This window comes from Rhinolophus hipposideros, assembly GCF_964194185.1.
Source record: "Rhinolophus hipposideros genome assembly, chromosome: 22".
Lineage (NCBI taxonomy): Eukaryota > Metazoa > Chordata > Mammalia > Chiroptera > Rhinolophidae > Rhinolophus > Rhinolophus hipposideros.
In genome coordinates this window covers 23,781,968-23,806,783 of record NC_138068.1, presented here as the reverse complement: position 1 = coordinate 23,806,783, position 24,816 = coordinate 23,781,968, and the positions used below count along the sequence as shown (strand labels likewise).

General features: G+C 48.9%; 1 protein-coding gene across 7 annotated transcripts in view; it reads right to left on the bottom strand.

Annotated features, from left to right (window-relative positions):
* SNPH (syntaphilin) overlaps positions 1 to 23,014 on the bottom strand; it is a 40,531-nt gene extending 17,517 nt beyond the window's left edge. For all 7 annotated transcript variants that reach the window (XM_081034189.1, XM_081034192.1, XM_081034194.1 and 4 more), the window contains exons 1-2: positions 22,864 to 23,014; positions 22,521 to 22,627 (exon numbers count right to left, since the gene is read on the bottom strand). The gene's annotated coding sequence lies outside the window, so the exon portion shown is untranslated. The remainder of the gene's footprint in view (positions 1 to 22,520; positions 22,628 to 22,863) is intronic.
* Positions 23,015 to 24,816: the final 1,802 nt, after the last annotated feature.

Here is a 24,816-nt window from a genome sequence, read left to right as displayed (position 1 = left end):
GCAACCCCAGGACAGGGGCAGGGCGTCTAGACCCACAACTCATCCACATGCTGCCTGGCTTCCCAAGGTAACCAAGATGGGACTGTGGTCTCAGTGGCTGCTACACAGCAAGTGTCTGGTGGTCAGACTTGGATTCCAGAGCTTGGACAGCATGGAGCCCAGCAGTCTTCAAACCACCCAGAGAACTTGCCTCTGGGATGGCTGAGGGGGTAGGTCTCCTTCCCCACTTCATCTGAATAGGCTCCTCTTGTACCTGTACGACATATGGATGGTCTGAAGTAAGACTTTTTTTGAAAAAAGGGTTTTGCAGGTTAAAAGTCTATGAAATACATATTTCCCATAGTAAGATACGGCTTCACATCCACTAGGATGGCTATAACAAAAAAGATGGACAATAACAAGTATAGGCAAGGGTATAGAGAAATGGGAACCCTCATGCATCACAGGAAGGAATGTAAAATAATGCAGCTGCCGGGAAAAAGAGTCTGGCAGTTCCTACGTTTAACAAGAGTTAAACACAGAATTACCACATGACCCACCAATTCCACTGGTGGGTGCATACCCCAAAGAATAGAAAATAGGTGTTCAAACAAAAACTTCATAGCAGCACTATTCGCAATAGCCAAAAGGAGGAAACAACCCAAATGTTTATTAACGGATGAATGGATAAACCAATGTGATATAAAATGGAATATCATTTAGTCATAAAAAGTAATGAAATGGGGCCGGCCCGGTGGCTCAGGCGGTTGGAGCTCCATGCTCCTGACTCCGAGGGCTGCCAGTTGGATTCCCACATGGGCCAGTGGGCTCTCAACCAGAAGGTTGCTGGTTCAACTGCTCGAGTCCCGCAAGGGATGGTGGGAAGCACCCCCTGCAACTAAGATTGAACACGGCACCTTGAGCTGAGCTGCCGCTGAGCTCCCGGATGGCTCAGTTGGTTGGAGCGCGTCCTCTCAACCATAAGGTTGCCAGTTCGATTCAACTCCCTCTAAGGGATGGTGGGCTGCGTCCCCCGCAACTAACAACGACAACTGGACCTGGAGCTGAGCTGCGCCCTCCACAACTAAGACTGAAAGGACAACAACTTGACTTGGAAAAAAGTCCTGGAAGTACACACGGTTCCCCAATAAAGTCCTGTTCCCCTTCCCCAATAAAATCTTTTTAAAAAAAAAAAGTAATGAAATACTGACATCTGCAACCACATGGACGAAACTTGACAACATTATGCTAATGAAAGCTGGACAAAAAAAAGCCACGTATTGTATAATTCCATTTATATGAAATGTCCAGAATAGGTAAATCCATAGAGACAGAAGGCAGATTAGTGGCTGCCAAGGCCTGAGGGAAGGAGAAATAGGAAATGGCTGTTGAAGTGTATGAGGTTTCTTTTTGGGTTGCTAAAAATGGTTTAGAATTAAATAGTGGTGATGGGTACACAACTTTGTGAATATACTGAAAACCCTTGAATTGTACATTTTAAAAGGGTGAATTTTACAGTACATGCATTACAGTACATATCTCAATCAAAACAAATTAAAACCTACATAATCTAGTTTTGAAATGGACAGTTGTAAAAGGACAGGCTTGGTTCCAGAAGGGGAAGGGAACTGCAACAGGACAGGAGCTATAAGGCTGGTGCAAAAGTACTTGCGGTTTTTGCAATTATTTTTAACCTTTTAAGCCGCAATTGACTTTCGTACCATCCTCATCAAACCAGCCCTTCTCACTGCCTGACTCAGGCAGCCGGGCCCAGGGAGTTTCCCTGGTGCTCCTGATTCTGGGTCAGCCTGGAGGACACAGGCAACTGAGGTTGCCCCTTGTGAAGGGGCAAATCCACACCCCATCTGATTCTCACAAGTTTCCTGTGGAGGGAGGCCAGGTAGAGATTACTCCATCTGACACGTGGGAAAGCTGAAGCTGCAGAGGTGGCACGATCACTCTCAAGGGGCCACCTTGAGCTTCCAGGTCATGAGCGCCTCTATTTCTGCTGCATCATGGAGGTCTCATGATACAAGGGATCGGGGACTTCTATCATCCTGCATAAAAGAGGAAAATCTACTCTCCCAGGAGACTCTGAGACCATGGTGAGATGAAGGGCTTCCGTACATCCCTACATCCTGGCCTCCCTGTGCTTCCATACACGCAGACATCACAGACACAGGAGGTAAGCAGGGCAAGGAAGACTGTTAGCAAGAAATTCTTCATGTGTCCTCTCTAACCAGTGTCTCTCTCTGTTCCTCCTCCCGAGGGTCCAGCTCGAAACCATCACAGGGAGAAGAAGACGATGAGGCCTCCATCTCTATGGATTCTCCCTTTTCTCCAGATTTCTGTCTTGGTTCTTAGGATCCTTCAGTCATAAATGCCCTGCCTGTATTTATCCCAAGTACCAACAAGGTTAACATGCTCTCGGAATTCTGGAATGGAAAGGATCTTGGGTAGATTTTGTCATAGCCCATCATTTTACGAGGGAGAGCATGTGATGTGTCTGAGGTTGCCCTGCAAGTGGGGGACAGCCTGGGCTGGGAACTCAACTCCTGACCCAGTGAGAAGGCGCCGCAGCCTCCAGCCCTCGTTTGCACTTGAATCCAGGCAAAATTCAGTAAAATAAGAACAAAGGGTAGCTTTTTGAGTAAAGAAGTCATGGAAGGAAAGTCTAGGGGCAACCCAGAAGTCCCACCAACTTGAAGGCAGCTCACAAACGACATGTTGTAAAATACACATTGAAACCAAGGCCCAGGAAGAAGGGAGTACCACAGCCTGACCACAGACACAAACATGGCAGCAATAACAAGGTTCAGATTTGACTCGGAGCTTCCTGGCCACCAATGCAAAAACAGAAATTATGCCCGGTCTTCTTGTTCTCGTGGTTAAGGGAGAGCAGGAAGCAGACTAAATCTTCAGGAGAAATAAAGACCTCCCTAAAATGAATGCTACAAGAAACACATTTGCATGAGATGTGCTGTAAGGGAAGAGGCCCCTGCAAGGAGGGTCCTCAGATAGAGAAAAGACGGTGCCCTCAGAGCTCACCCAAGTCGCCCTGTGTGTGTTGTGCTGACAGGAGAGCGACGGACCCATGGAACACAAGTTCCAAAGGGCTGTGGGGATGTGGAGATGTCATCTGATCTGGGACCACTGCCCCTTTCCACGGAGAAAGCCCGTGACTCAACCTGAAATCAGAGAGCTTCTGTCTTTCTGGGAATCCTAAACAGGGAACCACATAAACTCACTCTCATTCATAGCCTCTCATTCATATTCCTATTCATTCTCTCTCTGTCTGTCTATCTCTCTCTCTCTCCTGGCATTTCATGACGATCCAATCCAACTGCCACATTTTCTAAGCAGAAAACAGAGGACTTGCCAAAGGCCACAGTGTGAGCTATAGGAGAAAGGGGGAGGCTGACAGCCAGCTGACTCCCGTCCCGCCAACCACTCTGGGCGCGCTGCTCCCATTGGAAGCCAAGTCTCATCTTGCTCTTTGAGGCTCTGCATGGGGATACCTGCCCAGCTCACCCAGCCATTCCTGTTTTCGCCCAGGAGCCATGCTGATCCCACGTCAGCATCCTTCATCCCCCCTCCCAGATCCTCTTTCCTTCTCCAGCCGCCAGCTTCCCTGCCATCCTCAGCAGCTGATTCCTGCCCAGCTGATTTCCAATGACATTTCCCACGTCTAGCTGAATTCTTTTGCCTTCGTTAAGGGCCTTTGACAGGGCCCGACATGGCTCATGCTTGTTGGAAGAAGGTGGGTAATTATAAACCCCTTGCCCAAGAAGTCTTCCCTCTCTGGAGAAGCTGCCCCATGCCTGAATTCAGCTAAAGTAAACATTTAAAAATGCTTTAAAAGGGAGATTCTGCAAATATTTATGTGCTATTTTAAAAGCCCTTTTGTCTCAGAATGAGATTTTCCCTTTCACCAACTAAGCTAACAGAAAGAAACCATGGCTTTAGGTTCAAATGTGCCTCGATTTGAATTCCAAAGTTCACCACCCACTATCTTTATGACAGCAGGAATGCACTTCATTTCTCTAAGCCTCAGTCTCACCTGTAAGATGGGGTTAATTACAGTTGTGGAAGAATATAGGCATGGTAAACAATAACGCATGCTACATGCCCAGCAAGGACCTGGCATAGGGAAAGCACTCCATAAACAGTAGTAATTATTTAGTCAGCTAAATATAGTCTTATTCATAATGTTCTTCATATATATTATATCTTTATCCCACTCCAAAATCCTAATCTGAAATATTATAATAGTTTGTATCTCAGGGGTCCTCGACTACAGAATCATTTATATCTACTTGGGTCTACTGGCAAAACACTTTTAAAAGTTAAAAAAATCCCAAACCCATCATTGTCTACTAAACATCAGAATTCCAGGACATTGCCACTTTGATCTCACAGAGCATCTTAAAATCAATATGCCCAAAACATGAACTCCTGATTTGAATGTGACACAACTCAGCATTTCACTGCTCCCTCCCTGGTCCAAGCCACCCCCCCCTCTCCCCTGGATGCTGGAACCCCTACAACCTCTACAGGGACCATTTTAGGATATGAAACCAGATCATGTCACTCCTCTGCTCAAAAATTTCCCAATGGTTCCATCCTGGAATAGAAGCCCAAGTCCTTACGTTGGCTGATGTAAAGGCCTTCATCCTGTGCCCATCCTCCTTGGTTCTGTGACCTCTCCTACCTCCAACCCCATTCATACTGCTCTAGCCACACTGCTTCCTCGCACACTTCAACCCAGGGCCTTTGCACATGTTACTTCCTCTGCCTACAATGTTCTCCCAGATCCCTCTGCCCAGAATATTCTCTCTCTCCCTCAGGTCTTTGCTCCAATGTCACCTTCTCAGGGAAGATCCCTTAAACACTTTATTTAAATTGCAATCCTCACTCCCCAGCATTCCCTCTCTCTTTCTTCCCATGCTTTACTTTCTCCACAGTCCTTAGCAATAGCTAATATATATTTTTGTATTTATTTTATTTGTTGTCTCTAGAATATGAGCTCTAGAGAGGTAAGAATATCTGCCCGTTTTTCTATTTAATTCCCAGTGCCTAGTACACCACAGGCCTTCAACAAATAATTGCAGAATGAATGTGCAGGTCTACACTCATTGATGTCACCACCCAAGTAAGTGCAAGCTTCTTAGCAAATCAAAAAAAGGGAAAAAAAAACCCAAAAAACAAAAAGCAACACAACAAAACTCTGTGGCACTTCGTTTATATTATAGTCTTTTAACACACAGTACCCTATTTAGGTGGACTTGTCTCTCCTACTGGATTATGAGCTGAAAGGGTTTTAGATATTCTGAACCTTCAGTACTAGCAGGGTCTTGACTACAACACTCTTAATAACTGTATCATAAAGGAAAGCATGAAAGCAGCACAGTTTTGGGGCCAGCCAGGTGGCTCCAGTGGTTGGAGCGCCGGGCTCCTAATGATGAGGTTGACGGTTCGATTCCCACATGAGCCAGTGAGCTGTGCCCTCTACAGCTAAGATTGTGAACAGCAGCTCTCCCTGCAGCTGGGCTGCCGTGTGCAGCTGGGGGTTGGCGTGGGTTGGCGTGGGCTGGTGTGGGCTACCGTGTGCTGCCATAAGCGGCCAGCGAGTGGCCCGCAGCCAGCGAGAGCTGCCATGAGCTGTTGGGAGCAGTCGACTGGCCACCGATGGCCTCAGCCGGGGGAAGCACAAAGTTCATAACACCAGCCTGGACCAGGGAGCTGTGTCCTACACAACTAGACAGAGAAACAACGGCTTGAACCAGAGTGGGGGGTGGGGGGAGGCGGAAGAAAGGGAAAACAAAAAAAGAAAGCACAGTTTGAAAGCTGCCATCGAATCAGCATCTTGCCAGGTACTGTCCCAGGTATTCGGCATCTATTCTCAACTCACCCTTGCGCCCCACCCCCACAGGTTAAAGGGTATTCTCTCCATTTTACTCGGGAGCAAGCTCAGGCTGCAGAGGCCAGTGAGCTTGCCTGTGGGCGTGGGGCAAGTAGGTGGCAATGCTGAGAGTGGAACTCAGAACTGATGCCAGATGCTCTCTCCGGACTCAGAAAATCCGACTAGTTGTGTCGACAACCCAAATCCTGACAGCAGCCCCCGAGAAAGTTGAATGATACAGTTCCAATGGATCCTAATTATTTGTGGATTCTGTATTTGTGAATTCACCTGCTCCCTAAAATCAGTATTCGCCATTCTTGCACCTTCATTCTTGCACATGAGGGGAGCAGGACAAATTTTGAGTTGCCTGATGCCCACGTTCTCAGCTGAGGTGGAACCAGGCAACCTTCTCGTTTCGTTTCTCATCCTGTAAACAAGCGTCCTTAATGGGGTCTATTTAGTGCCATATTTACTTAGATATTTAGTAATATAAATGTTGTTTAGTAATACTTCTGTGCCTTTTGTTGATTTTGCTGTTTAAAATGGCCCACCAGTGTAGTGCTGACGTGCTGTGTAGCGTTCCTATGCGCAAGGAGCCTGTGATGTGTGTCAGGTATGAATTATAGTGCTGTCAGCATGAGTTCAATGTGAGTGCATGAACAATATATATTAAAGAAGGTGCCTTCAAACAGAAACACACATACAGCAGGGACGCGTTATGTATGGATCGGTTAGTGAAACAGTCGTGACGACGGGCTCCCGGGAACCTAGCCTTAGGAACAATGGCTCAGTACACAGGGTTTGCCGCAGCTTTATAGAACATAACTATTACAAACCACGACAATGGATTGTATTGAGCACAGCTATCCAGTACACAGATTCATACACACTACGTCTAGTTGTGTTTATGCCCAAGTGTGCACACGTAATCACATTCATCTGGGTGTTTTCTGCTGTGTGTAGTAAACACTGACACTTGCACCACCACCAGCAGTCCCCTCCAAAGAAGAGGAGGCGTGATGACTCCGGGAAAGAGCTCTGGGCTAGAGTCTGGCACTGCTGCATTCAAATCCCAGCTGGGAGTGCTGTGCCTTCAGGCCAGTCACACGCAAAGCCAATTTCCTTAGATGCATGTGAGGGTTCATCATTGTCATGACCATGAAGTGAGGTAGTGCAGGTCACGCAGCCAAGCACAGCATCTAGCACGCAACAAGCCACAAGCCACAGCTGGGAAAGTGTTTCCGGCAGGCAGCAGGACAGAACCTTTTAAGGCCTGTGTACTTGCCTAGGGCATGTACGGGGCCCCGGAGAGCCAAACTTAAGGCCTCCTTCTCCTTAGCAGCCTGACCTTTCTGCTCTTGCAGGCCTGGGCCTCATTCTGCCCAGTGCTATCGCCAGCAGCGTTTGTAGACCAGAAGTCCAGGAACCAGAGGGTCAAAGCCACAAGGTTCTCTGAGGTCCCAAACAGGCAGGCCCATGGGTCCTGTCATGCCTGTGGACCACTTTCGTTTGGCCTGCATGTGTATATGCTTTCATTTCAGTTAACATTTATAAACAGAGAGATTTCACATTCTAATAAATCTAGATTTCTGGCTTGTCATAAACAGCCCAAAATACCGGGCAGCTCTGTGTCTGCATGCCTGCATGGCAATGATGGGCTGACTCGAGAAGTGGTTCCTTTTTGCCAGCGTTCTTTCCAGCGCTCTTACACCTGGGCTGTTTTGTTAGCTGCCTAGCTTTGGAGTTTGGAATCTCTAGTCCAGGGGTGTCCAAAGTTTTTTCAACGTTTTTTCACCAAGGGCCATATGCGGTAAAGTACATAAATAGCTGGGCCACTCACTCGAGGTGAAGTCCGTATTGCCTCACCTGGTTTATTTAAGTAAACTAAATATATCTTTGGAATTTGCTGTGGGCCAATTAACAATGGATTGCGGACCACAGTTGGCCCGCGGGCCGCAGTTTTGACACCCCTGCTCTAGTCAATCCCATCTTGTAGGCAGAGGTTTCTGAGGTCGGAGGTGGATAGTAAATCAGTGGTTGAGCTGGGACTCAGTTCAGGCAGGCAGCTCTGAATCCAGGACACTAGAATGCACAAGGAGGCTGGGAACACAGACTAGGGGACTTGGGCGAGGGGGACATCCTGTGCAGGAAAAGGCTGCCAGGTGGGAGAGGGACAGCACAGAGCACCAGCTCTGGCTGTCGTCAGCAAAAAGCTCTCTTCTTCCCACCTGCTGGCAAACACTGCCCTCCCCCACCCTGTAAGATAAACTCCGGCACGGGCTCTGTTGACACAGCGCTCTCAGGTGTCCCTCCCTCCCGCCTGTTCCCTGGAGCAGGCAGAGCTCTTCATAATCATAGGGGCCCCTGGCGTGGCCTGTGGAGCAGGGGCTTTGTCCTAGCGCAAGACCCAGCTGGAAACCTAGTTGTAAGCAGATTGACCAAGAACTTGAGCTTTCACATCTGAAAAGCAGTGTTTTCATTGTGAAGGTTTAATTAGATAATGTCTGTGAAGAGCCTGGCACACCCTACCCAATGACCACTCCCTTCTTTCCTGTATTTTATAAACCAAGGCCCAGAGACAAGTGAATAACTCATCCCACAAAGGTCATGAATTAAAATGGGCTCCCTTAGCTCTGATTGGATATTTTTAAAATGTTAAATAGACTTACATGTATGAAAGTATTTATTATAGTTCTAAAAGTAGCACACACCCTTGTTGAAAAATCTCCAGTTTTCCTACCCAACGATAAACCACTGATTAATTTTATTGCTGCCCCTTGTAGTTTTTTTCCTAAGCACAGAAAAAAACCTTTTTTGGGGGGCTGGGGTGCAGAATGTTTGTTTTATATAGTTATAACCATTGCATATATGCACCTTTACATCTTTAAAACATTTTATATGGTTTAGGAATTGCCCATGATATGGAATAGGCTTGGTAACAAGTATTTTACGGGCTGCATCATATTTCATTTTATGGGTCCATCGAGGTTAACTTAACATCTCCCCTGTTGAACATTTAGACTTTCTCCCTATCAAAAAGAATGCTAAAATAGATATTTTTGTGAATAATTATTTTCTTTATTTAGAATTATTTCCTCAGGGTGGATCCCCAGTAGATTTATAGGGTCAAAAAGGGTTGAGTTGCCAATTGACTCTCTTCCCCCATAACATACACGCATCAGCTGTTTTTCACTTGATAAAACCCTTGCCTCCTAAAAGGCCAGGAGTTCAAGTTCAGACACAAGAATTATCTGAGATGATCTTTCTGTGTCTTTTCGGCCTTGTGGCAAAGGGGGAAACTCAGGCCTCCTGGAGGCCTGTGCTGCAAAATTGAGAGCAAGTCCCCTAAAGCTTCTCCCTTCTCCTAATTATAGCACTTCTCAAAAGTGGCCTAGCTCCAAGATTGAGAGCAAGTCCCCCAAAGCTTCTCCCCTTTCCTAATTATAGCACTTCTTATCTGTGTGGCAGTTCTGGCAGGGCCACTTCAGTCAATATTTATCAAGTGTCTATTGCCCTGACAGTCCTAGTAATTGAAGCCCACACAGGTCAGGGAGGGGTTGGGCAGAGGAGGGAGCGAGTCTCTGCAGAACTCAGAAGGAGGTATCCTTGAGCAGTGTTCTGAAGGATGGGCTGCAGAGTAGTCTGTGGAAGAGCACTCCAGATTCAAGGCAGCGGGCAGGGTTACCATCGCAGAGGCATGGCAGAATAGGAGGACAAGGGGCTGGGTACCACTAGACCAGACAGTGTGGGGGCAGAGGGCGAGAAGGGAGGAAGGCTGGGTGCTGGGGGAGTGCCATCTGAGCTTACAGAAAAAAGTTCTGGGCAGAGGAATGACAAGGCCAGGTTTACATGATAGAAGATAGGCCTGCAGCAGCTCTGCTGAGACTGGACTGGGAAGAGATGAGAGGCACCAGGGGAGCTAAGATGGGAGTAGAAGAGAGGACGTGAGAGTAGCAAAGGTGGGTTAAAGAAAAATTGAGGAGGCAGACTCTTCACTGAGCTCCCTTTGTGGATTCACCACGCTTTTGCCCATGTGCCGCCCTCTGCGTGGAAAACCCTTCCAACCCTCTTCTACCTACCTAGCTTCCAAAGAGTTGGGCTGTGGGGAATGCCGGAGAGGGAAGAACCATGCAGATGCCCAGGCCTCTGGGTAGGTTGGGGGTGATGGACACTAATCACTGCTCACCCAATGTTCAGTTCACCCCTTTCGCCCTTAATGACAGAACCCCATTTTCGTTCAAGGTTGGCAATATATTGTATCAGCTTAAAATACACAGGTACCCAGAGTGACCGCAGCGGTTCTGGCCTGTGCACTGTGAGCGCACCCGGGCTTACAAATCTGGGTAGTTGTCTTTTAGCCTGCAAGGGCCCAAGGACAAGTGGCCATCATGCCTTCAGTGACTCCAAGTCTTCCGAGGTGCCAGGAAAGGGCTGGATCGAGACTCAAGGCCTAGCAAACACCCGCTGAAGGAAGTTAGGCAGCCAACCAGATGACCTGAGAACTCCACACATTGTCTAGGGACCAGGCAACGGGGCCTTGAGAGAGCTCCACAGTCCGTCTCTCCCGGGACACAGTACACAGAGCACAGTCTGGGATCCAGGACTCTCAGCTCTGCCACGGACTCACAGGCCTAAGGGCACACTTCTTAGTACCTCAGTCTCCCCATCTATAAAATGGAGATAACACCACCCACCTCACAGAGCTGTTGGGACAACCTGACCCCTGCCTGCTTTGTCAGCTTGTCTCTCATCACACCTTCCCAACCATCTTCACTGAGCTCACTTTGTGGATTCACCACACTTTTGCGTGTGTGCTGCCCTCTGTGTGGAAAACCCTTCCACGGTTCTTCCACCTACTTATCTTCCAAGAGCAATTCTAGCATGGATGCCTGGGCACAGCTTCCCAGGAGACAGAGTTCACGGCTCCCTCTATGGTGGACCCACCGCACATGTTTCTTTTGGAGCACTTCTTACAGCGACAGGACACAGGCTGTTTGCACACGTCTCCAGCTGTGGACCCCAATCTTTCATCTTTTGAGGGTTTCTACACACACAGGCATTTAGCTTAAGCAGCGTGTGTGCTGCTGGTGAGCGGCGAAGGGCTCCGGCAGAAGAGGCCATGATGGCTCAACCAGGCTCCACACGATCCAGAGCAAAACAGACAAGGCTGCCCAGCCGGTGCCTCCCCAAACCTTGCCCGGTGTGGAGCTCAGCAAACCTGCCTTAATGAATCCATGGCTCCCCCTCCTCTGCTTCCAAAATGCCTTTTGATGGCAATAGATGGTGCCAACACACACTCCTCATTCTTGAAGTTGGGATGGTCAGCTCGAGAGCTCCGCTCTAGCCTCCCACCCCTAGCAAGGCACTGCTGAGCCCAGTTTACAGACAAGGTGAGAGAAGCTCAGAAAAGTTACCTGACTCACCTCGGATCACAGGAATAAAAGGAATCGAGGTACCCAGCTGTGGGCCCACTTCCGCTAGAGGTCAAAGGTCTGTGTGGGCTCTAACATTGCACCCTACAGGATCTTAGGGACTCAGGCTCCTTGTTTGCAACACGAAGATGTTGAGACACGACCTTGAAGTACCTCTGGGTACTGTCTTTCTGTGATTCTAGATGTTAGTAGGGAAGAACTGAATTCAGAAGCAGGAGTCTCTCAGGAAGCCAGTCTCTCTCCCTTTCAGCCCCACACGTTCACACGGGCACACACACATATGCACAGCGTTTGAAACTCCCACAGGGCCCTCTGGAGCAAGACACAGATTGGAAGAAAGTATCTGCAAAATATATATTTGATACAGAATTTGTATCCAAAATATACTCTCACAACTCAATAATAAGACAACCAACAACCCAATGGTTAGATTTAAAAGTGGGCAAAATATTTGCACAGACACTTCGCCCAGGACGATAGATGGGTGACAAATAAGCACACAAAAGATGCTCAACATCATTACTTATTGAAAAAATGCAAATTGAAGCCACAAGGAGCTGCTACTACACACCTGATAGAATGGTTGAAATTAAAAGACTGACCATACCAAGTGTCGTTGAGTATGTGGAGGACCAGAGCTCTTGTATCGATGATGGGAAGGTAGAATGGTACAACCACTTCGGAAATACTGGGCAGTTTCTTAAGAAGTTAAATATATATTTACCGAGTAATCCAGCCATTTCACTCCCAGGTATTTACCCAAGGGGAAGTATATGCCCACAGAAAGACTTATACACAAATGTTCGCAGCTTTATTTCTAAAAGCAAAAAAACCAAATGTCCATCAAATGAAGGGATAAACAAATCATGTTTTACCCTTCCATGCAATGGAATACTACTCAGCAATGAAAAGGAATCAACTATTGACATATACAACATGAATCTGAAAATAATCATGCTGCATGAAAGGAGCCAGACCCAAAACAAGCACAGGCGGTATGAGTCCATTTAAAATTCTAAAAAAAAACAAAAAATGCACAGTAATCTATAGTGATGGAAAACCGATCTACAGTGATGGTTGCCTGGAGGTGAGAGAGGAGGGGAAGGCACGAGAGGGAGAATTGCAAAGGGGAAAGAGGAAACTTTGCAATTATGGGGGATGATGGATACGTTTATTATTCATTATGACGGTGTCGTGGGTTATATACTATGTCAAAACTTACCAATTGTACACTTTCAATATGTTCAGCTTGTGGTATGCAGACTAGAGTTCAATAAAGCTGGAACAAGAAGCAGGGGAAGGGGAAGGAGAAGGGAAAGGAGCAGCAGCAGCAGCCAGGCCACACTCACAGACTTACGTGGAGCATGAAACTGCCATGTGGCCTCTAGGGACGCTCTAAGAATCTCCCTACCCAGGATTCTATCTGCGAGGGACACCAGGCTGCTTTTCATTTGCTCCTTTTATTTTTCCAGGGCACTTCCTGTGTGCCCGGCTTGTGCTGGGCGCTGGGGATTCAGAGGGAAATCACACACAGTCCCTGCCCTAGTCAGTTCATTCTATCCGCCATGGTGTAGCCCTCCTAAAATCCAACCTGAATTTAGCCCTGTGCCCCAAACGCCCCAGCCAACCTCCCTTCACAGAATTAGAGATCGTCTCGGACCTGATTTTTGTTCCTAGCCTTGCCACCTCTTGGGAGAAAGCCTTCAATTAGCCCACAATTCCAGCAGCATTCTGTCTTTTATCTGTACTAAACAGACATCCAAGCGGAACCCCAACTGATTTCTAATAATTGACTAATGAGATCTGAGTCAAGTTTTTGCAGAGTCACAAGAATTCAGGGCAGGAAAGAATCTGAGGGTTTCAAAGCCCAACATCCATCTGTTTGAAGCTCCATTTCTCTGAACAACAACATTCCTGCTCTGCAGGCCCTCGGGCCCCTTTTGAATACCTCCAGTGAGAAGGGAGCTCACTACCAACTGAAGATGCATTGGATCTTTGGAAAACTAGACAAGTTATAAAGGTCTTCCTTTCTAACGGTGCATGAAAGGGTACTGGCATTTATTAAGCACCTACTGTGTCCTACACCCTGTGCAGAGGGCTTTACACATGTGAGATTTCTAATCTAGTTTAATTCTCATGCCAGCTTTGCTCCTGTGAGGCCTGGATTATGATTATGATGCTGTTTTTACTACTGAGGAAACACGGAGTCAGGAAATCACAGAGTGCTCCCCCGATCACAGAGTGAAGGCTATGGAAGAGACTGAGATGGCAGTCCAAGTATGTCCAACTCCAAAGTCTGTGCTCTCTGTTCCCGCCCACTCAGAGAGCAGGTCGAGGGGTCTCCTGCTGACGGGGCTTAGATTCTGCTCTCCCTCAGGTGGAAGTTGGCCTCTGATAGTCTTTAGGACAGAGATCTCCTGCCAGTCTCACTGTACTCTGAGGCCCTTCCTCTCCCAGGCATTGAGCCCTCAGAGTAAGGAGCCCCTCCACCGGGGGTGGAGAGGGGCCTTCTAGAAGGAAGCCACAAAACAGGGAGTTGGCTCCAGTGGACCTACCGCTCCAATCTAAGCCCCGGGTGCCACCCAGCGTGGCCCGGTCCCTGCGGCACACGGAATGGGCAGTTGTGAAGGGGTCAGGTGCTCTCCATCCTCTGTGAGCACACAGCGTGGAGTGGTGACGATGAGCCCGGGCTCTGTGAAGGAGCTGTGGGAGTCAGAAGAGGCGCCCCTGAAAGATGGCATTTGAGCTGGGCTTTAAGCTAGATTGGAACGTGGGGAGATATCAGTAGTGGTGTGAAGAAAAGTTCAGGTAGAGGAACGGGGTGAGTAAAAGTAATTGAGGTAAAAAGGAATGGTCCATGGAGGAAATATTGCCGACCTAGTGTAGAACACACCTAAGGGTCCCCTTTAGGGACATTTCTGAAATAACAAAACTTCAAAGTGCCCTTCTCTAGTTCTTAGTCCAGCTTGCTCCAATCAGGCCCAGGGCTGCTAATCTTGCTCTTAATAGCCCAGTAAAGGGCTGAGGAGGGAGGAATGGACATTCACAGGCCTGAGAGAACAGAAAGAGAGAGAGGAATAAGAAAGCAAAGGGAGAAAAGGGGGAGCGGGGAGAACGTGGGCTCTGGTATTAGATATTTGGTAGCTCAACCCCATGTAATCGCTGTGGGACCTTGGACAAGTTGCTTAAATTCCCTGTAACTCAGTTTTCTCTTCTATAACAGTTTCTCTTCTATAACAATACTTTGCTCAACAGAGCTGTGAGAGGAGGCTACAATGCCACACGTCCCTGTGCCTGGTGTGTAGCGGGTGTTATCATTCACCTGGACAAGAGCTGGGTCTCAGAGGGCTGGAGAAGCCACAGAGGCTTGTAAAGAGGAGGGACATTGGGTATGTCTGCTGCCCACCAGGCCCTTCCACAGAGATCTCAGCACATCATCCCTTCTCCTTTCAGGCAGGAACCATTGATCCCTCTTTGGTAGATGAGAATATGGCCCACGAGTTAAGGCAATTTGTCTGAGGTCCAAGCTAATAAGCCGCAGAACTGGAGATGAGCCAGGCCTGACTCTGAAGGCACTGCTCACCCCGAGCAGCAAGTAGCTCCTAGGAGGCCCAGGGCTACTTCAGTGGGAGGAACCAAGGCGCCCCCCACTCTGGCTCTGTGCCCCAAATGGAAGGTGGCCATGGTCAGACGCCTGCAGCTGCCCCATGGCCTTCACCTCACTGCAGAGCCTAAGTATGGCATGACTTTCTCCTACTTAAACTCAATGTCCAAAGTCTGCCACTTCTGAAAGGGAGGATGGGAGGTAGGTGAGTGATACAACAAAGGGAAGTGGGAGTGGCTGGAGGGTAAGTGGTACCAAATCGGCCTCCTAATGAGGCTTTGGGAAAGACCTGGAATGCACTGGGTCTCCATTTCCACCATTTAAAAAGCCCAAGAGAACAGGGGAATGCCCTTTGCTGAGGGCCACCAGCCAGACTGGTGGGCTCACTGCCCTAGGACTTGGTTCAGCTTACTCAGTCCCACTCCTCTCCCTTTCCCCAGCCCTTACTCTGCCAGCCCTTTAGATTCCGTGCTGGTTCTTCCTCCTCCTCCAGGAAGTCTTCCCAGATAGCCCCAGCCTGCAGTTATTCTCCCTCCTTGGAACGCCAATGGCACCCACTGCATGTATCACTTGTGACCGGTCCTACTAGGATTACAAGACTGTCAGACACAGACATTCCAAACTCTGTCTCATTGTAAGAATTCCTTCTTGAATGTCCAGGCCTATGTGAGCAGCCCAGAAATGAGGAACTAGCTCTCAACACATACTGTTTCACTGTTAGATGCTTTTTCACTTTAGAATGTTCTTCCTGGAACAGAGCCAAAATTTGCCTCCCTGGCTGGCACTTGTAAGTACTGGTCTGGGGTCTGCCGCCTGGAGCATGTGGAAGCCTCTCCCGTGACTGTGCTTTCAGTATCTGTAGACAATTATCATTAAGTCCTGACGACTATTACCCGGTCCCGACAGTGTGGGAAGCCACCTCCAGCACACCTGGATTGGGGTCCTGACTCCACCACTGCATATATAAGTCTGGCCAATTTCTTCTTTCTAGGAGTCCCAGTTTCCTCAACTATAAAAACTGCCTTCCTCACCAGGTAGCACTGTGCCTCACCGTCGTATGTGGCAGTTTTATTATTTTGCTCATCAGTCACTTCTTTAGAGGCAAGATGGCTTAGAAGAAAGAACACAGCTTCAATGCCAAACAGACCAGCCGTGAAGTGTAGGCTCTGCTACACCATAGCTATGTCACTGAACAAACTACGTCCCCTCCCTAAGCCTCACTGTCCTCATCTGTAAACTGAGGATAACATCTGCTAAATGGGCCTGAATTGTTTTGCTTCTTGTTCCCGCTGACCCATGCACATCTTGGCCTTTCTCCTGGATCTGCCCAGTTTTCCAGGTTAACACTATGTAATGCAGCTGCCCTCTTATTGAGCATCCCTGTGTGGAGGGCAGGGTGCTGAGTGCTTCATCCAATCCCCACATCCACCCTTGAAAAGGTACCGTATGCTAGCACGTCACACTCAGAGGCACACAAGCCGAGGGCAGCTGCTAGTAACACCTCTGCGAGCCAGGCCCCGTGCACCATCCGTGTAACTTGAGCAGGTTAGAAAGCTCCCTGATGGTAGGGACCACATCTTGGTGCTTGCCTCAGAGTAGACACTCCGTACATATTGGTTGAATGAATGGATGTAAAAACAATTCTTTGCATTCCCCCACAGCGGCCAGGATTAATCCTTACCACGGTAGCTGCTTGGTAAATATTTGATTAACGGGAGCTACAAGAACGTAAAAGGTCATGAGCGGCTTTAGTCTGAATCCCAGGATGCCCTGAAACCATGTAAGTGGGGTTCCTCCTCCTAAGCCTGGCTTCCAGAGCACAGGAGGGGCCAGAGCCACTCTTCCTGTGGGTCCCTCAAAAGTGGCGGCTGTGCCAGGCTTCTCAGGCCCTTAGCCAAGTTCCTTCTTCTGAGGCTGCCGAGCAGGCTTCCAGAGACTCTGAGGTGGGGAGGCCCGGCGAGTGCCAACTTCAAGGGGTCACAGAGATGTCTGGGGGCCTTGGTCCCCAGAGACTCGATCCTGACAATGCTGCTGAAAGGGCAGAAACACAAAAGGGCCTTTGAAGCTGGCAGCCCAACAGCAGCAGATCACAAGCTGCCAAAGTGATGTGTTACCTGGGCTTGCAGACAAGGCATGCCCCGGACAGGCTTGTGTCCCTTCTCCACACTCACACTCAGCCGACAACTGAGCACTAGTATGTGCCTGGCATCTAGAACTTGACATCAGCAGACACAGACTGATGGCTTGCCACAGACCCATTTTACCATGCGCATTTAAAAATGCTGCCTAGCTGACAACATTTATAAACTCAAGAGATGTCACGAACATCCAGATGTCTGTCTTATAAATCGGAAGATCTGACAACGTTGGGCCCACATTCTTACATGGCAAGGATGGCGGGAGCAGGCTAGCAGCTGCCTCTTCCAAGCAAGCACTTTTCAATCTGCTATAACCCCCCAAACAGCCCAACTTGCTTTGCCTCCGTAGATAACTGGGGTTGAGGTCCCTAGCTTTACAAGCTTTATTATGGCAAACTGACCTTGTAATGACCTTACGATGTCCCCATTTTACAAATGAGGAAACAGAGGCTCAGGATTCGAACCCAAGCAGCCTGACACCAGAGCCAAACACGAGGATACTAGTCTGTGGCAAAACGAGCAAAATACGGACAATGCAGTGAGTTTTTAATAAAACCAACTGCATTCAATTTGAAGGAGTACCTTTTTTTCCTGACATTGTATAGCCTTCTTTCTTTGGGGTTAGAGGTGTCAAAATGCGCTTTCTCTCTCTATATGATAGTGGTAGTAAACAGGACTCTAAGTGTCATTTGAATGTCCTTATCTGGCAAAACAAACAGTTGGCTAACCTAGGATAGATTCCCACGTGTACTGATGTTTGGAATCTAAATCTGAGGCCCGCCGCCCTGCTAGCCAGCCTTTCTGTCCCAGAATGACAGCTTCTGCTACCCCTCCTGCTTCAAAAAATCCAACCCACCTCTATCAGCATCTCATCCTATCTCTGGAGAGGTGGCTTTAGAACTCAGCTTTTCCCAAGCCCCCTCCCTTCAGCAAACCCACAGAGCACTTGTTCATGCCTCTTGTTATATTTATCTCCTTCTTCCTCAAGTTACAGTTATCTGTATCCTATCCACTCTTGTACCCCCCAAAGTGGTTAGAGAACAGAAGAAAGAGTTGCTGAATTGTTAGCTAGTCAGAGCTTGAAAAGCCCTTAGAGACCCACACTTCTGGCTCTCATTTTGCTGGTGCAGAGAAGCACAGAGCCTTGCCTCAGGCCACCCAGGGAGTGATGGCAGAGCAGAGCGAGGTGAGGTGCGGCTCCCGACTCCTCAGTGCTGGCTCTTTCCACTGCACCAGGCAGCTTCCCAGACACTCCCTTTTGGTTGACTCAGCACTTCATTTCAGGGGACAGTACTGAGCATGTGACAAACACTTCATAAATATCTGTCTATTAAGGGGTGCAAAGCAGCCTAGGGAACACAGGCCTCCCCCTCTGCAAAGACCCTCACCTCGGGCTTCATATCACCTGCATCAAACCTTCACTCTGTGTGAGATTCCCATCAAATGAAGAAATGGCCCCTCGGGCCCCTGGTGACCTGGATGTAGACAGACGGCATATGGCTGAGAAATGCAGGCCCCCTTAGGCCAGAGTTGTGATTCCAGCTTTGCTGAGTAATCCTGGATAAATGCCTTCACCTCTGCAGGTGTTAGGTGCTGCAGACAGGAAGGATGCTGAGAACTGATACGAGGAAGAATTCCCCAAGCCTACTGGATGGTTGTAGGTACTAGACATGCTGTCTAAGAGCAAAGCCCGAGGTCTGCGTCTAGAAGCCACTAAGTACAGGAAAGCTTCTGGCCTACCTGGACAAATGGATGTTTCCATTGGAACTGTGCCAAGAGTGAGCCTGAATGGTCCCCCAGCCTCTGTGGCCACTTTTTGGGTTGTTGAGGTCAAGAGCCAACAATTCTTTACAACTGTTGGAAATGTGCTAAGCTGGGTAGAACATTTATCATCATCATCATCATTATAACTACAAACTCAATGCTGAAAATAAGGAGATAACAATGTATTATCTCTCTAAAGCTTTCCTGACCACTGAGTAGAAAAGACCATCCCCCTCTCCCTGTCCCATTACATCCCATATCACTATTATCACAGGTCCTAGATGGGTTACCATACCTACATGTTTAGGTATTTGTCTCCCTGTGTCAGTTGTGAGCTTCTTGAAACTAAAGAGCAACTCTTACTCTTTCTTGTATCCCGTGCATTTATCCCAGGGCCTGGTTAATAAACCATAACCAAAGCTGACTGATGTTTAGTTAGATAAGGAATCCCCTCCACTCCTATCCTGGGAAAAGGTGGCATCTAGGCCTTTTAGAGCTAGTCTGTTTGGGGAATGCATCCAGTCTCTTTGGGAAATGGGAACACTGGCATTTAGAAAGAACTGGCTTCCCCAAAGCTACATACGCAGTCAATGAGAGGCCTTCGACTAAAAGCAACCCTTTTGACTCCAGTACAGTGAGCTTCCAGCTAAACTTTCTCAGGTTCTGCAACACATTAGCTGTGTGACTCTGGGCAAGACTCTTTGCCTCTCTGGCCTGCTTTGTCACTTATAAAATGGGTAAAGTTATAGTGCGTACATACATCATTGGATTGTCTGAGGCGTAAGTAAGTGAACCTGTGTAAAACAGAGCACAGCACAGAGGAAGTTTTCAAAAAGTGTGTCTGTCCGACCGTCCTTCATTCCTAGCCATTCTTGGTAAAGGGGCACCCACCACCCACCAGCAAAGCAGAGCTCACTGTGAAAGGAAAACTTTTCAGCACTGACTTACACACTCTTCAACCCATCAAGTTCCCTGCAGTAATCACTCTGGGGAGTCATGAATTCTTCACAGCTTGCCCTTCTCCAAGCCCCTACGCATGCAGTGTACACACAACTCACAGTGGTGACTTCTGAGAGTGCGACCTGGCGTCAGATAACAGTTCTGCCGCTTCCAGGTGTGTAATCTTAGGCACGTCAATCTCTCGAAGCCTCAGTTTCACCGTCTTTCAAATACGTATAATGTGCTATGAGGACCACCTGAGATAGGGATTGGTCTAGTCCATAAAGGATACTGAGAGTGATAACAGTCGCTCCCTTTTCATTTAACAAAATCCACTTGACAAAATGTCAGAACCAGAAGGGATCTGAGGGATCATGTAGACCAGACCTTTCATTTTACAGCTGGGGACCTAGAGGTCTGGAGAGGAGGGGTGATTGGCCCAAGGTCACACAGTGAGACCTGGGACTGGGTCTCCTGATTTTCTACTGCACATCCTTTTGGCACACTTGATTCTCCTTGTCATTCTCCCTCTCCCAAACACAGGAAGTGGCTGGACTCACACTCTTCCCAACCCTCTTCCCTTCATGTTCATCTCAGCATCATCTGTTTGCCAACGTCACCACTCTCCCAGGCACATCTGGCCCCCGACTCAAGGAGAAGGTAAAACCACCGTTGGCCACTGGCAATAGTAATAATAGTATCAGTAACAGCAGTAATGATGGCAACCAACAACCTGCCCAGTGCCCTATACTGAAAAGTGATTTCACTCACTCCGTCAACACCTTCCCGCAGTTTCTCCCTTACCTAGTTGGCTTAGGACATCATTTCCTCAAACGTACTGAGGACCTACTTTGTGCCTTGCCACAGGCTAGCGGTTGGAGACACAGAGAGGAAAAAGACAGGGCCTCTGCCAGGAGGAGCTCACAATCTAATGGGGATTTAGGGCAGGTGGGGACATCACAATTTCTTTTGGTCCCAAGAATGCAGCAGCAAAGCGCCCTGTCCCACCCTGTGGGGAGCCTTCTTTATCATGCCGGTGAGGGGCAGAAGGCATCTGTGGAGTAAACCAGGGCACGAAGGGGTAAATGTGAAGCAGGAGGAAAGATAAAGAATGGAAAATATGGACACCAAAAACCTGACTGCCTTGTCTCAGGGAGATTCTAGTGAGAGACTCCAGGGAGGGCAAGGGAGCAGCAGTGAGGTCCCCATGAAATCAAGAATCCCTGGTTCCTGGCCCCTCCCAGCACACATGATTCTCATGCTCCTGCCCCCGTAGGGACTCTGCCCTCAGATGCCAAGATTCTCCAAACCCAGGACTGGGCTATATATGCTTCCTTGGGACCCTCACTTGCTAGAATGATGTCACAGCCCTTGCAGTGGAAATGTTTGCACCTCCTGGTTCCTTCCTAGGCCCTCAGCCCAGCAGCCCAACACTCTCCAGCATTCATTATCCGGTGGCAGGGTCATCACAAGCAGGGATGTGGAAGAGACCGGAGGGTGGGGGAGTGGAGAGAGAAGAAGACTAAAAGCAGCTCCTCCTCTCTTCTCCAGTCTATCTCCCAGAGTCCTGCGTCCCCGAGAATCTACTATGTGCCAGGAGCAGGCACGATTTTAGGTTTTCCATATGGATCTCCTTTAATCCTTACATCAACCCTCTCAGACACGTACCCTTCTTTCCAGATTTGCCAATAAGGAAACTGCAGTTTGGGGAAGGGAAGTTACTTGACAAAGGTCACCCCAGTGATGGCGCAGGGAGGCCTGTGTAGGGCTGCCTGGTGTCTCCAGTTCCAGGAAGCCCACAAGGTCAATGTTCCACTTGGGAATTCCACTGAGGAAACCCCAAATATTTCATAGACTCAAGTTTAAATCCCGGCTTGCTTTAATAGAGGGGTCCTCCTGACATGTGATAGACGCTTGGATGACATATAGACCATCTAATCCAACACCCACACTGAACAGATGAACAGACAGACATCCACGCCTAAAGAATTTTAAAATGGCTACTAGCAAACTAAAGGACTAGAACCTCAACCTCTGGCACTTTCTCTCCATCCCCCTGCCTGCAGAGATCACCGTTTTCAGGGAAGCAACTCCAGCCCATCCCACACCCGCAGGGGGGCAGAGAAGGCAGAGGAAACAGGCAGCGCTGGCCCGGCCTCTTCTCATCTGCAGGGCTGAGGAAGCGGGTACCGGGCTTATCAGCCTAGGGGTTCCAAACGAGGCAGCTCCCTGCTGGGAGTGGAAGGAGAAAGCATCATATCCCACGGAAGCTCCAGGGAGACTGAGGCTCACATCTCCCACTCGAGAGGTCATGGGCATTTTTTCAGTATCTGCTGCAGGGCCCTGGTGCTTCTCAGGGGTACGTGGGAAGGAGGCAGTCCCTGGCACTTGACCTTGGGGTGGGTGTGGGGTTCCATCCTTCTCCCATCCCCAGGTACCCTTGCTCCTCCTGCAACAGGAAAGAGGCTTACACGTTTGCCAAATGCTGGAAGTGGGAGCCCCATGGGAACGGGGTGGTCCCTAAAATCCTCCTAATCGCCCCGCTTGGGCACCTTCCCCGTTGTCACCAGCGTTCTCTAACTGTGAATTTCATGGTGGAGGTGGGGGTGCAGTTGGAAGGATGCAGGAATGAAGGAAGGGTAAGAATGAGTCACAGTTAACCCCTCCTCGGCCGGCGCCCTCAGGATTCTACCGCAGCAGGCGCCCCCCCCCCGCCGCGGCGCAGCCCCCCCCGCCCCCCCCGCCCGCCGCGGCCTCCTCACCTGCGTCCACTCGCCCCCCGCAGCCCCGCCGGCTCGCCCCACTTCGGCCGGGCTTGGCGCAGCGCGTCTGCAGGCGCCGCTGCAGCTGCCTGGCCCCGATCAGCAACCTGCGGCGGCGGGGGAGAAGACAGGTGCGGGTGAGCGCGGGGGGGACACCGGGCAGCCGAGCCCGCGGCCGCCGACGGCGGGGCCACCGCGGCAGGAAGCCTGGGGCGCAGGCTGCCGGCCCCGCGCTCCGCCCGCCGCCCGCGCCGCCCCTCCCCCCAGCCCGAACTTGGCACCCGGGGCTGCGGCGGGGCAGCGGGGCGGCGGGCCCGGGGGGGCCCGGGGTCCCTGTCATCACCTGCCGAGGCTTCCATGGCTTCAGCCGCGCTGCCGGGGCTGCCGGACTGCTCCCCGGAGTCCCTGCGGGAGGAGGCTCACCGGGTGCTCGCCGGGGCTGGGGCTGCGGGAGGGCGGGGCGGAGGGTGAGGGGGATGGAGGGGACCAGCCAGTCGGCGGCTCGCCGGCAGCTGCGTAAGCGGCCGGTCTTCACTTTCCTTCTTAAAGAGATAGTTGGCATCCTGCTCCCGAGGGCGTGGGAGCAGAGACGCGAGCACGCGAGCCGGGGCCTCCCCCACCAGCCGGTGCTCAGAGCCGGGCAGTGGGGCGTCGCAGAAAGCGCGCTGCTCCAGTGAAGGGCTGTGTGACCTGTGCAAGTCCCTTCCCCTCTCTGGGCCTCAGCTTTCTGGTCTGTAATACGGCGTGATGGCAGTAACCTGGCTTCCTGGCTCACAACTTAACGTTCAATAGTGATTTGATCTTTATTCCTTAGGCGCATTTGTCACTCCCCAAACTAAGTACCTCTGAGTACCGGGGTTCCTGAACGCAAACTGCATTTGAACGACTAAGAAAAATGATAGCGAGATTCTTAAATATCTGACAATGAAAATGTTTTTCTTGAAGTTAAGATGGGGAAGCATTGGAAAGGTGGAAAGCTAAACAAACACAACCTAAAGTAAGTGTTCCTGAAACACCTTCTCCTTCTGTCTTCTATCACGATCACAGGGGAAACGAGGGGAAAAACAAGAAGGAAAAGTCCAGAAAACTATTTCTGCCTAGTCCTTCCACTTCTAGCCATGCAACAAGTGGTATCTCCATAAGAGTTATCAAATGTCACAGGGTCATAAGTGGGGCGCAGTGGGAAGGGGCTACTTCCTTCTGAAGCAGCCCTAACTATCTGATCAGTCATTCCTCTGCTCAAAACCATCCCTCACTTCTTCCAGATCTCTGCTCAAATGTCACAGTTTCCGGGAAGCCTTCCTTGACCACTCCAAATAAAACAGTAACCCCTTTCTCCCCCACACCCTGTGCCCTAGTGTGGCTGTATTTCGCAACCAGCTGATGTGTTGTGTAGTTACTATTTGTTAGTCTGTCATTATCACCCCCACTAGAATGTATACTCTATGAGGGAAGGAACTGTTTTGTCCCCTACTCTATCCTCAGTGCCTACAACAGTAGACTAACACATATTAGGTGCTCAATAAATATTGACAAAGTGAATGACAAAGCAAGCACACATTGTGCCAGGCCCAAATCTTCTGTAAGAACACTAGGCCAGATGCCATCCTGGTCTCTTTAAGTCTGTTTTCTTTGGGCAAGGCTGAACTTGGTACTCTCTACTCTCTACTCTAAGCGGACTTTTCCAAGAGAAAAATTTGTAAAGTGACTACACTGACTTTGTATCATGACCGCAATACTGGTCTGGTGAGAAAGACTATTTATAAAATACATGAAGAAATAATGATTTTAAATTAACTGTTACCTTTCAGAGTTAAATCTTTCTCTGTAGCTCTGATTTGTGGTAAATCCATCACTCTATAACAATGCCTATAATTTTGCAATAAAGGCCTATACATTTTTTTTTTTGGCATTGGTTATATTTTCCCCCTATTTAATTAACTTGAATTCTCCTGTCAGATGACCATCATTATACTATGCTTTGTGGGAAAACATGGTAGAGCAATTGTAGTAGGAACAGGAAACTGTAATTGAAAAAGCCATGGGAAATAAGGCCTGCCGTCTAAACAAACAAACAAAAACTAATGTTATATTAGCAAGTTAATTGATGAAATGTTTTATCTCCCTAAGGCCCACATAATTATATAAGTGACTTCTTTACACTTAAAGCAAAACCAAAGGAAGTCATGTAATTACTGTTTGTTTATCAGGAGATAATTTGAGATCCTCATTAAAAAATATGTATATAATTTTATTTGTTTCCTATGTTTTTGTGCTTGGTACTTAGAAAACTACA